At 41.0% G+C, this 13,322-nt stretch overlaps 1 protein-coding gene across 1 annotated transcript in view; it reads right to left on the minus strand.

The window, feature by feature from the left end:
- The window catches only part of Mis18bp1 (MIS18 binding protein 1), a 41,640-nt gene extending 30,653 nt beyond the window's left edge, over window positions 1-10,987 (minus strand). The window contains exon 1 of the mRNA XM_021179176.2: window positions 10,804-10,987. The gene's annotated coding sequence lies outside the window, so the exon portion shown is untranslated. The remainder of the gene's footprint in view (window positions 1-10,803) is intronic.
- Between the last annotated feature and the right edge of the window lie 2,335 nt (window positions 10,988-13,322).

Genomic DNA, 13,322 nt, shown 5'->3' on the forward strand with positions numbered 1-13,322 from the left:
AAGGAAAAGAGAAAAAAATAAAAAAAGAGTCAAAAATTTGCCAATTTTCCATTAACAACATTATACCATTAGAAGTTTTAATTGACTCTTATCAACACTAGAGAATATACAGCTCACAAACCAGATTAATGTTTAATGTTTTTATTAAATTATAATTTTCATTATTTTTCAATAGACGAGCAGTTTGACATTCAAAACTGCCCATTAAAAAAAAAGCAGCCCTGGAACTAAGGCTGTCTGTCCCACAGTCCTCCCTACCCAAATCCCACCTGGAGAGAGCTAGTCTCCCAGAAGTTCTGTCACTCCTAAGTTCACAGGAGAGACCATCACTTTGCTCCACTAACTGGTCAAAAAGGGACCCACCAGGAATGCACAGGGTATGGGTACTGCAGAGCAGCCAGGGACAGGATCCTTCCACTCTCCATCAGCACCCTGGAACTAAACCCTGTGACGCAGCTCTCCACAACCAAATCCCGCCCTGAGAGAACTGGTCTCCCAGAAATGTTGACACACAGTTCTCTACACCTCATTACCACCCAGAGAGAGCTGGTCTCCTCAGGACTGCTGACACCATTAAAAGCACAGGTTCAAAGGCCCACAGGAGAGAGAAACCACAATCAGAGACAGCAAAACCAGCTAACACCAGGGATAACCAGATGACTAGAGGCAAGTGCAAGAACATAAGTAACAGAAAGCAAGGCTACTTGGCACTATAGAACCCAGTTCTCCCACCACAGCAAATCCTAGATATCCCAACACACTGTAAAAACAAGGTTTGGATTTAAAATCACATCTCATAATGATGATAGGGAACTTTAGGAAGGACATAAATAACTCCCTTAAAGAAATACAGGAGAACACAAACAGTTAGAAGCCCTTAAAGAGGAAACACAAAAAATCCCTTAAAAATTACAGGAAAACACAACCAAACAGGTAAAGGAATTGAACAAAAACCATCCAGGATCTAAAAATGGAAATAGAAACAATAAAGAAATCACAAAGGGAGATAACCCTGGAGATAGAAAACCTAGGAAAGAGATCAGAAGTCATATATGCAAGCATCACCAACAAAATACAAGAGATGGAAGAGAGAATCTCAGGGGAAGAAGATACCATAGAAAACACTGACACAACAGGCAAAGAAAATGCAAAATGCAAAAAGCTCCTAACCTAAAATATCCAGGAAATCCAGAACACAATAATAAGACCAAACCTAAGGTCAACAAGTATAGAAGAGAGCAAAGATTCCCAACTTAAAGGGCCATTAAATATCTTCAACAAATTTATAGAAGAAAACTTCCCTAACTTAAAGAACATATAAGAAGCCTACAGAACTCCAAATAGATTGGACCAGAAAAGAAATTCCTCCTGTCACATAATAATCAAAACACCAAATGCACAAAAAAAAAAAAAGAAAAGAATATTAAAAGCAGTAAGGGAAAAAGGTCAAGTAACATATAAAGGCAGACCTATGAGAATAATACTATACTTCTCAACAGAGACAATAAAGAAGATTCTAGGCAGATGTCATACAGACTCTAAGAGAACACAAATGCCAGCACAGGCTACCACTATACCCAGCAAAACTCTCAATTACCATAGATGGCAAAACCAAAATATTCCATGACAAAAACAAATTTACAAAATATCTTTCCACAAATCCAGCCCTACATAGGATAATAGATAAAAAAATAAAAAAAAAAAAACAAGCAAAAAACAAAAACAAAAACCAAACAAGGAGGGAAAATACACCCTAGAAAAATCAGGAAAGTAATCTTTCAATAAACCCAAAAGAAGATAGCTACACAAACATATTAAAAACAAAAATAACAGGAAACAAAAATTACTTTTCCTTAATATCTCTTAACATCAATGAATTCAATTCCCCAATAAAAAGACATAGACTACCAGACTGGATACATAAATAGGATCCAGCATTTTGTTACATACAGGAAACACACCTCAGTGTCAAAGACAGACAGTACCTCAGAGTAAAGATCTGGAAAACAATTTTCAAAGCAAATGGTCCCAAGAAACAAGCTGGAGTAGCCATTCTAATATCAAATAAAATCAACTTTCAACCCAAAGTTATCAAAAAATATAAGGAAGGACACATCAAAGGAAAAAATCTACCAAGATGAACTCTCAATTATGAACATCTATACTCCTAATGCAAGGGCATCCACATTCACTAAGAAACTTTACTAAAGTTCAAAGCACACATTGGACCTCACACAATAATAGTGGGAGGCTTCGGGCTGGAGAGATGGCTCAGTGGTTAAGAGCTCCGACTGCTCTTCCAAAGGTCCCGAGTTCAAATCCCAGCAACCACATGGTAGCTCACAACCATCGTAATGAGATCTGACTCCCTCTTCTGGTGTGTCTAAAGACAGCTACAGTGTACTTACATATAATAAATAAATAAATAAATAAATAAATAAATAAAAATAGTGGGAGGCTTCAACAACCTACTCTCATCAATGGAAAGATCATGGAATCAGAAACTAAACAGAAACACAGTGGAACTAACAGGTTATGAACCAAATGGATTTCACAGATATCTATTGAACATTTTATCCTAAAACAAAAGAATTTACCTTAGTTTCAGCACCTCATGGTACCTTCTTCAAAACTGACCATATAATCGGTCACAAAACAGGCCTCAACAGATACTAGAAGACTGAAATAATCCCATGCATCCTATCAGATCACCACGGACTAAGGCTGGTCTTCAATAACAACAAAAACAACAGAAAGCCCACATACACATGGAAGCTAAACAACGCTCTACTTAATGATAACTTGGTCGAGGAAGAAATAAAGAAAGAAATTTAAGACGTTTTAGAATTTAATGAAAATGAAGCCACAACATACCCAAACTCATGGGACACAAAGAAAGCACTGCTAAGAGGAAAACTCATAGCTATGACTACCTCCAAAAAGAAACTGGAGAAAGCATACACTAGCAGCATGACAGCTCTATAACAAAATGAAGCAAAGGAGTAGACAGAAGGAAATAAACTCAGGGCTGAATCAACCAAGTAGGAAAAAAAAAAAAAAAAAAAAAAAAAAAAAAAAAAAAAAAAACTATACAAAGAATCAACAAAACCAGGAGCTGATTCTTTGAAGCAATCAACAAGATAGAAAAACCCTTAGCCAGACTAACCAGAGGGCACGAACAATAGTATCCAAATTAACAAAATCAGAAATGAAAAGGGAGACATAAACAACAGAAACTGAAAAAATCCAAAATGTCATCAGATGCTACAATAAAAGCTTATAATCAACAAAACTAGAAAATCTAGATGAAATGGACAATTTTTATGCAGATACCAGGTACCAAAGCTAAATCAGGATCAGATAAATCATCTAAACAATCCCATAACCCCTAAAGAAATAGCAGCAGTCATTAAAAGTCTCCCAACCAAGAAAAAACCCAGGACCAGATGGGTTTAGTGCAGAGTTCTATCAGACCTTCAAAAGAAAACCTAGTACCAATACTCTTCAAACTATTCCACAAAATAGAAACAGAAGGAACACTACCCAATTCATTCTATGAAGCCACAATTACGCTTATACCTAAACCGCACAAAGACCCAACAAAGAAAGAGCATTTCTGACCAATTTTCCTTATGAATATCGATACAAAAAACTCAATAAAATTCTCGCAAACTGAATGCAAGAACACATCAAAAGGATCATCCACCATGATCAAGTAGGCTTTATCCCAGGTGTGCAGGGATGGTTCAATATACTGAAATGCATCAACATAATCCACTATATAAACAAACTCAATGGGAAAAAAAAAACAACCACATGATCATCTCACTAGATACTGAGAAACCATTTGACAAAATTCAACACCCCTTCATGGTAAAAGTCTAGGAAAGATCATGAATTCATAGCCCACACCTAAACATAGTAAAAACAATATACAGCAAATCAATAGCCAACATCAAACTAAATGGAGAGAAAACTTGAAGGAATCCCACTAAAATCAGGGACTAGGCAAGACTGCCCACTCTCTCCCTACCTATTCAATATAGTACTCAAAGTCCTAGCCAGAGCAATTAGACAACAAACATTGGTCAAAGGGATACAAATTGGAAAGGAATAAGTCAAAATATTGCTATTTGCAAATGATATGATAGTATACTTAAGTGACCCCAGAATTCTACCAGAGAACTTCTACACCCGATAAACAACTTCAGCAAAGTAGCTGGATATAAAATTAACTCAAACAAATCAGTAGCCTTTCTCTACACAAAGGATAAACAGGCTGAGAAAGAAATTAGGGAAACAACACCCTTCACAATAGTCACAAATAATATAAAATACCTTGGTGTGACTCTAACCAAGCAACTGAAATATCTGTATGTCAAGAATTTCAAGTCCCTGAAGAAAGAAACCAGAAGATCTCACAAGATGGAAAATTCTCCCATGCTCATGGACTGGCAGGATTAGTATTGTAAACATGGCCATCTTGTCAAAAGCTATCTACAGATTCAATGTAATCTCCATCAAAATTCCAACTCAATTCTTCATAAAGTTAGAAAAAACAATTTACAGATTCATTTGGAATAACAAAAAACCCAGGATAGTGAAAAGCATTCTCAACAAAAAAAGAACTTCTGCGGAAATCCCAGACCTCAAGCTGAATTACTGACAGATTGTGATAAAAACTGCATGGTATTGGTACAGAGACAGGCAGGTAGATCAATGGAATAGAATTGAAGACCCAGAAATGAACCCACACAACTATGGTCACTTAATCTTTGACAAAGGGGCTAAAACCATCCAGTAGAAAAAAGACAGCATTTTCAATAAATGGTGCTGGCTCAACTCGTGGTTAGCAAGTAGAAGAATGCAAATCGATCCATTCTTATCTCCTTGTATAAAGCTCAAGTCCAAGTGGATCAAGGACTTCTACATAAAACCAGATACACTGAACCGTACATAGGAGAAGAGCCTTGAACATATGAGCACAAGGGGAAATTTCCTGAACACAATACCAATGCTCTAAGATCAACAATCAACAAATGGGACCTCATAAAATTGCAAAGCTTCTGTAAGGTAAAGGACACTGTCAATAGGACAAAACGGCAACCAACAGACTGGGAAAAGATCTTTATAAATCCTACAACTGAGGAATTTCGAATGGCAGAAAAGCACCTAAAGAAATGTTCAACATCCTTACTCATCAGGGAAATGCAAATCAAAACAACCCTGAGATTCCACCTCACACCAGTCAGAATGGTTAAGATCAAAAACTCAGGTGGCAGCAGATGCTGGAGAGGATGCAGAGAAAGAAGAACACTCCTCCATTGCTGGTGGGATTGCAAGTTGGTACAACCACTCTGGAAATCAATTTGGCGATTCCTCAGAAAATTGGACACAGTACTACCTGAAGACCAGCTATACCACTCCTACACATATGCCCAAAAGATGCTCCAACATATAACAAGGATATACGTTCTACTACGTTCATAGCAGCTATATTTATAATAGCCAGAAGCTGGAAAGAACCCAGATGCCCCTCAACAGAGAAATGGATACAAAAAATGTGGTATATTTACACAATGAAGTACTACTCAGCTATTAAAAGCAATGACTCCATGAAATTCTTAGGGAAATGGATGGAACTAAAAAATATCATCCTGAGTGAGATAAAAACCCAATCACAAAACACACATAGTTTGCACTCACTGATAAGAGGATATTAGCCGAAAAGCTTGGAATACCCAAGATATAATTCATAGACCATATGAAGTTCAAGAAGAAGACCAAAATGTGGATGTTTCAGTACTTCTTAGAAGAAGGAACAAAATACTCAAGTGAGGTAGAAGGTTGGACTCTGGCTGGCGAGATGGCACAGCAGGTAAGAGCACAGAGGTCCTGAGTTCAAATCCCAGCAACCACATGGTGGCTCACAACCACCCAGCATGAGATCTGACACCCTCTTCTGGTGCATCTGAAGATAGCAAGTGTACTTAAATATAATAATAAATAATTCTTTAAAAAAAAAAAAAAGGTGGGACTCGGGAGGAAGAAAGAAAGAGGGTGGGGGAAAATGGGGGGTCAAGATCAGGTATAGGAGAAGAGGATGATATACAGAAGATCAGAAATTTGAATAGAGGTGTGAAGCAGTGAGGGATGGGGAACTGTGAGTGGCCACCAGCAAGTCCCAGATGCCAGGAAAGCAAGAGGCTCCCAGGACCCCAACAGGGATGTGATTAGCTGAAATGCCCAACAAAAGGGAGGGAGAACCTATAGAGACCATATCCAGAGGTTAGGCAAGGCCCCTGGTTGGGGGATGGGGCCACCCACTCATTTCCAAATTTTTAACCCAGAAGGGCTCCTGTCTAAGAAAATACGGGGACAAAGTGTGGAGCAGAGACTGAAGGAAAGGCCATCCAGAGACTGTCCCACCTGGGGATCTATCCCATATACAGACACCAAACCAGACACTGTTGTAGAAGCCAAGAAGTGCTTGCTGAGTCTGTTATAACTAAGGAGAGTCTCTGCCAAAGCCTGAAAAATACAGAGGCAGATGCTCGCAGCCAACTGAGCATGGGGACCCCAATGGAAAGTACTAAAGGAGCTAAAGGGGTTTCCAACCTATAGGAAGAATAACAATTATCAACTTACCAGACACCTTCCCCCCCCTACCCCCACCCCGAGCACCCAGGAACTAAACTACCAACCAAAGAGCACACATGGAGGGACCCATGGATCCAGCTTCATATATGTAGCATAGGATAGCATTGTCTGGCATCAATAGGAGAAGCCCTTGGTCCTGTGAAGACTCGAAGGTTGTGGGTGGATGGGTGGGTAGATAGGGCAGTACTCTCATACAAGCAGGGGGAGGGGGAATTGGACAGGGGGATTCCATAGGGGAAATCAGGAAAGGGAATAACATCTGAGATGTAAATACATAAAATATTCCATTTTTTAAAAAAAGCACCATCCAACAAATAACATAGTTAATATCCTTAAGTTCTGAATTGTGAACATCTGTTTTTGAGATGTACTTGACAGCTACAGGAATGCGTTCCTCTAAGGGATTTTACAACCAACGAGGATGAGTTTCGTGTCCACTTTTAGTTCTGACACTGGGGATTAACATAGGGTCTTGAGCATGCTATAAAAGCATTCTACTTCTGCAGTGAAATGTATTCAAGCATAACTCTTTAAAGTTCCAATCTAGTGTTTGCATAAAGAGAATGACATCTGCATTAGGCTATTAGGCTACATATTAGGCTATAAAATATTAAGTTTAACAAGTGTACTTCCCTATATGCACTTAAAAAGTTTAAGTCAGAAGCAATAATGATCGAAGTAAATGCCTGAAATACTCATTTAATTATTAAAATGGCCTGGCTCTATTGTGTTCCAGAATATTTAATGTTATTTAAAAACTTCTAATAAAGAGGAACTTGTTTTTAAGCATAATTCTTTACGTATATTGCTATTTAGAATTTTTGGAAAAAATTATTAATTTAAATATACATGGTCTTAAATTTGTTTCTTTCTTTTCTGAGACACAGTTTTGCTTTATTGTCCAGGCTGGCATCAACCCTGAACTGTTCCCACTCTACCCCTCTTGGTGCTGGGATTATAAGCATGTATTACCACACCTGGCTTGTTTCTTATTCGTAAATTTTATTTTCCATAACTAGAAAAAATCCAAGTATATAATAATACATTATATTAATGTGGAAATATTAATATTTCAATCCTAATATTACAATCCTAAGTGCCCAGAACTTATTAGTCAGGATTTATAGCATCTCTTACTACTGAATTTATAACAATTCTAGTAACTTTTTATATCATCTAAATGGAAAAGACCTATCATGGAAAGTACTAATAAACACTGGACAGAGTGGCACATACATGTAATGTATGTGTTGAAACAAGACAGCAAGTTCAAGGCCAGCCTTAGCTATGAAACCTTGTCTCAAAAAAATAAAATAATAATTATTAAAGCAATTAGATCAAAAGATATCAATTTTTTCAAAAGGCAAATAAGCAACTTGAAAATTCATATATAAAGTCCTACTTTACCTAATGATTTATTATAAGGGGACTGCAGAGATGTATTTTTCAGGATTTCTCTGTGTAGCCCTGGCTGGCCTGCCTCTGCTTCCTGAGGGCCAGGACTCCCTGTGACAGAAAAGCCGTGTAATTTTTTCATAATCTTTAGCTCAACAGCTATAAACTGATGTGCTTTATTCATTCATTCATTCATTTTTTTTTTAATTTAGAACTGCAAGAGCTTGAAGCTAGGGCATCAAGTATGCATAAAACCACTGAACTATATGACTATATTGTCCTTAGCACTCAAGAGATGTGTATTTATCAGGTGAGCAGTGATGGGAGTTAGTAACAGCCACTAATAATGCCAATAAAGCTACACTATCTCAAAAATAAAAATGAATAGACTGTACAATGCCAGGGAACTGGCAAAGTTTGGATTGCGTACCCTCAGTCCTTCAGTCTGATGGAATACTTCACAAATAAAAATTGCAACTAAGGGGCTGGAGAGAGGCTCAGCAGTTAAGAGCACCGACTGCTCTTCCAGAGGTCTTGAGTTCAATTCCCAGCAACCACATGGTGGCTCACAACCATCTGTAATGGTATCCAATGCCTTCTTCTAGTTTGTCTGTAGACAGCGACAGTGTACTCACATACATACAATAAATAAATACTTTTTAAAATGCAAATAAGCTGAAAACAAGCCTAATTTGTATCAACAGACCAGAAATGTTAAGGACAGATAAAAGCTGAACTGAGGCACAAGGCCCATAGACCCAGCTATTTGGAAAGCAAGAGAATAGTAAGTTCAAGGCCTCCAAGATGGCTACAGAGCAAAGTCACTACAGATCCTCTTTCAAAAGAAAAGGTAAACATGAGGTTACAGCCAGTGGCCAATACCTGTTGCCTGCCTAGACTGGAAGACCCTAGGTTCAAACATTCATAATGAGAAGGAGGAGGGAGGGGGAGGAGGAGCAGCAGCAGCAGCACCTCACCTCCATATGTCAATAGTCACATAGTTTAATAGTCATTTGGTGTAACTTGAAAAATAATAGTTAAAGAACTAGGTTTCAGAAGCAAGCCATCAGAGGCCACCCAGAAGCTCAGATAGGAGCCTAGCCCAGACAGGGCCAGTGTGCTAATGAACTAACCCCAAGATGGTGTTGATATGTAAATAAACCAATCTCAAGCTGTGGGCCCTAAGAGTGCAAAGCTAACCCCACCCCACCACCACAAATAATAAAATCTGAAACTCTGAGAATGGTGTCTCTAGCCAGTGACAAGAGGACTTGAGACGTTGGCCTCAGTCACTAAGGAACTTCAGGTACTGTTGCCGAGCCCACACGGGACCAAGTCAATGTCCTGCTCTTAAGTGTCTCCTGGGACCTCTAGCAATGCAATATCCCACCCAGCCTGCCACAGCTGAAGGACTTTCACTGCAAATGTGGGTTCAGCCCTCAGCTTCCAAAGCATCATTGCCAGAAGACTCCCCAGTAGAACCCTACTGCAACACTTCTAGCAAGCACTGTTACACGCTTGGTGAAATAAATGTATGTGTAACTTTTCTACTAGCATGATATCATAAGGAATGCTTGTGTGGATAAACCAGGCATATTCAAAAGACAAATGCTGCAGGACATTTAAATAGCAGAGCACCTTACCACCTATCAGCTCCTGCTTCTCCCAGTGACAATTCATTTATAAATCTCAATTCGATGTACTCAACAACAAAAACAATGAGAACGACATTAAAAATTGCAGAAGGATTAAATGGCAAAACAGACTTTATGGTCACATTTTAAAAAACCCAAATCACATGCCTATGAGCATAAGCACGTTAAGAAACCCATAAAACAACAACAAATCATACATACTGGCAACATTACACGGATTCAGCAGGTTATAGCTAGGAATATATAATATGTGTGTGTGTGTGTGTATGTTTGTACATATCTGCAACTGTTATTGGTGAAAATGAACCACTGAATTTGAAAGAGAGTAGGGAGGTTTGTAAGGGAGGGTTTGGAGGGAGGAAAGGGGGAGGAGAATGTAAGTAAATTATAATCTCTAAAATAAACAACAAATGCGCCTGACTGTAAAGTGTTATACTTTAAGGATAGGATGAAGGAACTTTCTGTTTTTCTTTTTTATTATTATTAGATTTTCTTCATTTACATTTCAAATGATATCCCCAATACTCCTCCCCCCGCCCCCCCCTCCCCAACCCACCCACTCCTGCTTCCTGGCCCTGGTATTCCCTCATAAAGAGGCATATAATCTTCGCAAGACCAAGGGCCTCTCCTCCCACTGGTGGCCGACAAGGCCATCTTCTGCTACATATGCAGCTAGAGACACAGCTCTGGCAGTACAGGGTAGTTCATCATGTTGTTCCACCTATAGGGTTGCAGACCCCTTTAGCTCCTTGGGTACTTTCTCTAGCGCCTCCATGGGGGGGCCCTGTGTTTCATGGAACTTCCTGTTTTCCAAACAAAATCTTTAACATCTACAGATGCCTGCAACAAGCATGGAATTCAATCCTACGAACGCATAAGCGGCTGCCTCTAGGGATGCTGGGTCCGGAGACGAAGAGTTGGGCACTGGCACGCTACTCCTCACGGAGACTTCTGATTTTAGAACAAATCTCGAGCGCTAGGGCAGCAATGTTGACGAGCGGCCGAGCGAACAGAGCAGAAGTTAGAAGAGGGAGGAAGAGTCAGGCGGGGACTGGCCGATCGGTCCGCGAGGCTGAGGGAGCAGAGGACCTACCTTGGTGAGGGCAGCAGCACGAGGCCGTGGTTACCCAGGGCTCGCAGCGCCTCAGACCCACGGAGGCCCGGGCAAGGGCTCCACGCGTGTCCGCAGAGGCACAGACTGGAGCTCCCTCGCCTTCCTCATCCACTTCCCCAGCACGGACAAACAGCGCTGGATTTCAAATCCCGAGAGCCCGCCTCCCGGTGCCTGCGATTGGCGCGCGCAGAGGTGGCGACACGGCGCGTCTTCCGGGACTCCAGGAAACAGGAGCACAGCCCAGAGCGGCCCGAGGCTGAGAGCGGAAAGCGTCCGACCGAGGCCCCTCGGTTGCTCGTGGAGTTTGTTTCTCTCCACAGGGCGGGCCCCCGGGAGCGCCTCGCCACTCCTCCCGTGATGCTCCGCGGGGAGAAAACCCCACGACGGTTGACGCCCAGCAGCGCTTACCCAGGCGCGATTTACTAAGTTTGACCCTTGCGGGCCACACTTGTTAGTTCTAGGCTGCGCTCGCAGAGCAGTTGACTTTCTCAGTGTAGTCCGTTCTGAGGAGAAAAAGTGCTTTAGAGAGTTTGAAGGAATTTTTCTTTCAGTTTGCTGTTTAGATTTTTCGGAAAAAAAAAAAAAAAAAAGTTGCTCCCAAGTAGTAGACTGAACTGGCTCTTCCAGAGGGCCTGAGTTAAATTCCCAGCAACCACATGGTGGCTCACAACCATCTGTAATGGGATCTGATGCCCTCTTCTGGTGTGTCTGAAGACAGCGTCAGTGTTCTTTATAGTAAATCTTTGGGCCGGAGGGAGCAGACACTGAGCGAGCAGAGTTGACTGGAGCTAGCGGGGTGGACCGGAGTGAGCAGAGGTCCTAAAAAAAATTCAAGCCGGGCGTGGTGGCGCGCGCCTTTAATCCCAGCACTCGGGAGGCAGAAGCAGGCGGATTTCTGAGTTCGAGCCCAGCCTGGTGTACAGAGTGAGTTCCAGGACAGCTAGGGCTATACAGAGAAACCCTGTCTCCAAAACAAACAAAAAATTCAATTCCCAGCAACCACATGAAAGCTCAACCTTGTACACAACCATATCTGTACAACTATAGTGTACTCAATATACATAAAATAAATAAATTAATCTTTAAAAAAAATCTAAGGACCATAGTAGAATTTATTTTCTCAGTGAATGTCGGTTGCAGTGCGTTTTGTGGCACTGGTTCCTGAAGTCTGTTTTGTCACTTGGTGGTACATGTCTATTATCCTAAGACTGGGAGGTTGAGGCAAGAGGATGGAGAATCAATCGGAGGGCAGCCTGTAGTATGTGTTGGTGCTCTGAAGGGAACTGCTTCCCCTACAGATGTGTTTTGTCTCTTCCTCAGCTGCCAGGAAAGGTATCCCCAAAGCTGGCATAACAATTCTGCTCCAGCGGTTGAGACACAACACACCTCACACAGTAGAGTGGTTGCCTTTAGAAGAAGCAGGGAACTGAGCTTGATTGAGGCAGGGATATTATATTGGAATTCTTGGCGGGGGACCCCGAGGGTGGAGACAGAGGGACTCTGTTTCTTGACCTTAGTCTTGGGCTTGCGATCAGGTCAAGGTCAAGGCGGTTTTTCTCTTAGCCCTGGTCTTAGGGTCAAGTCAGGAGCATGGTGTTTTTCATTTGCCCTTTGACCATACCTGTAGTGACTCACAATCCCAACGGGGGGCCTGGGAATGCGGTGGGGGATTGGGGTGGGGATCATGAATTTAACATTAAGAATGGAAGTGGGTAAGTGGATAATGTAGCTCTGCTCTCAGCTACTCCAAAGGCTTAGGTAGTAGATTAAACTTTTAAATCTATCTTGGGCCACAGAATGAGTTTGAGGCCAGCATGGTTGACCTATCTAGATCCAGTCTCAAAACCTAAAGAGTACTAGGGTGTGGCTTCATGGCAGATGTCTTACTATACACAAGGCTCTAGGTCCTTGTCCTAGGGAAAAGAAATTTAAGTGACTTTTTCAGATTTCTGAATCATAAGTCAACCAACTATTCCAAGTTAAAAGCAAGTGAGAGGAGATGAAAGCATCAGGGAGGGAGAAAATGCCCTTACGGGGCCATGAGAAAATGACTGAGTGTGGATCTGAATTAAATTTGTGAGTAAAGGTGGTCAAATTCCAGGTTAAAAAATATAATCTCATAAGTACTATAAGTATAAAATGTACCAGCTTAGTGTCAGGTCCAAAGCCCCCCCCCCCCAATACCAGTGCTGGTGATGTTTCCCTAAACAGGACATTGGCATCATATAAAATCTTACTTTTCTGTCCTTTTGTTCTTCCTTCTGTCTGCCCCACCTCCAAAGAAATAGCCTTTGCAATTTGATCCCCATTAAATCTTAAGCCCTTGGAGTGGTCTAGTCTAGTGTTTTCACTGTGCCATTGCTTATATTCAGATCCTCCAAGAAACTGATGCTGTGAAAGATTAAACATGGGGAAGAATTGAGACTAGTGAACCTTCAGATCTCCGTGCAGATCTGACCTTTGTAAAAAGAAATGTTAAAGGGAGCTCAATTAGACAG

This window comes from Mus caroli, chromosome 12, assembly GCF_900094665.2.
Source record: "Mus caroli chromosome 12, CAROLI_EIJ_v1.1, whole genome shotgun sequence".
In the NCBI taxonomy this organism is placed as follows: domain Eukaryota; kingdom Metazoa; phylum Chordata; class Mammalia; order Rodentia; family Muridae; genus Mus; species Mus caroli.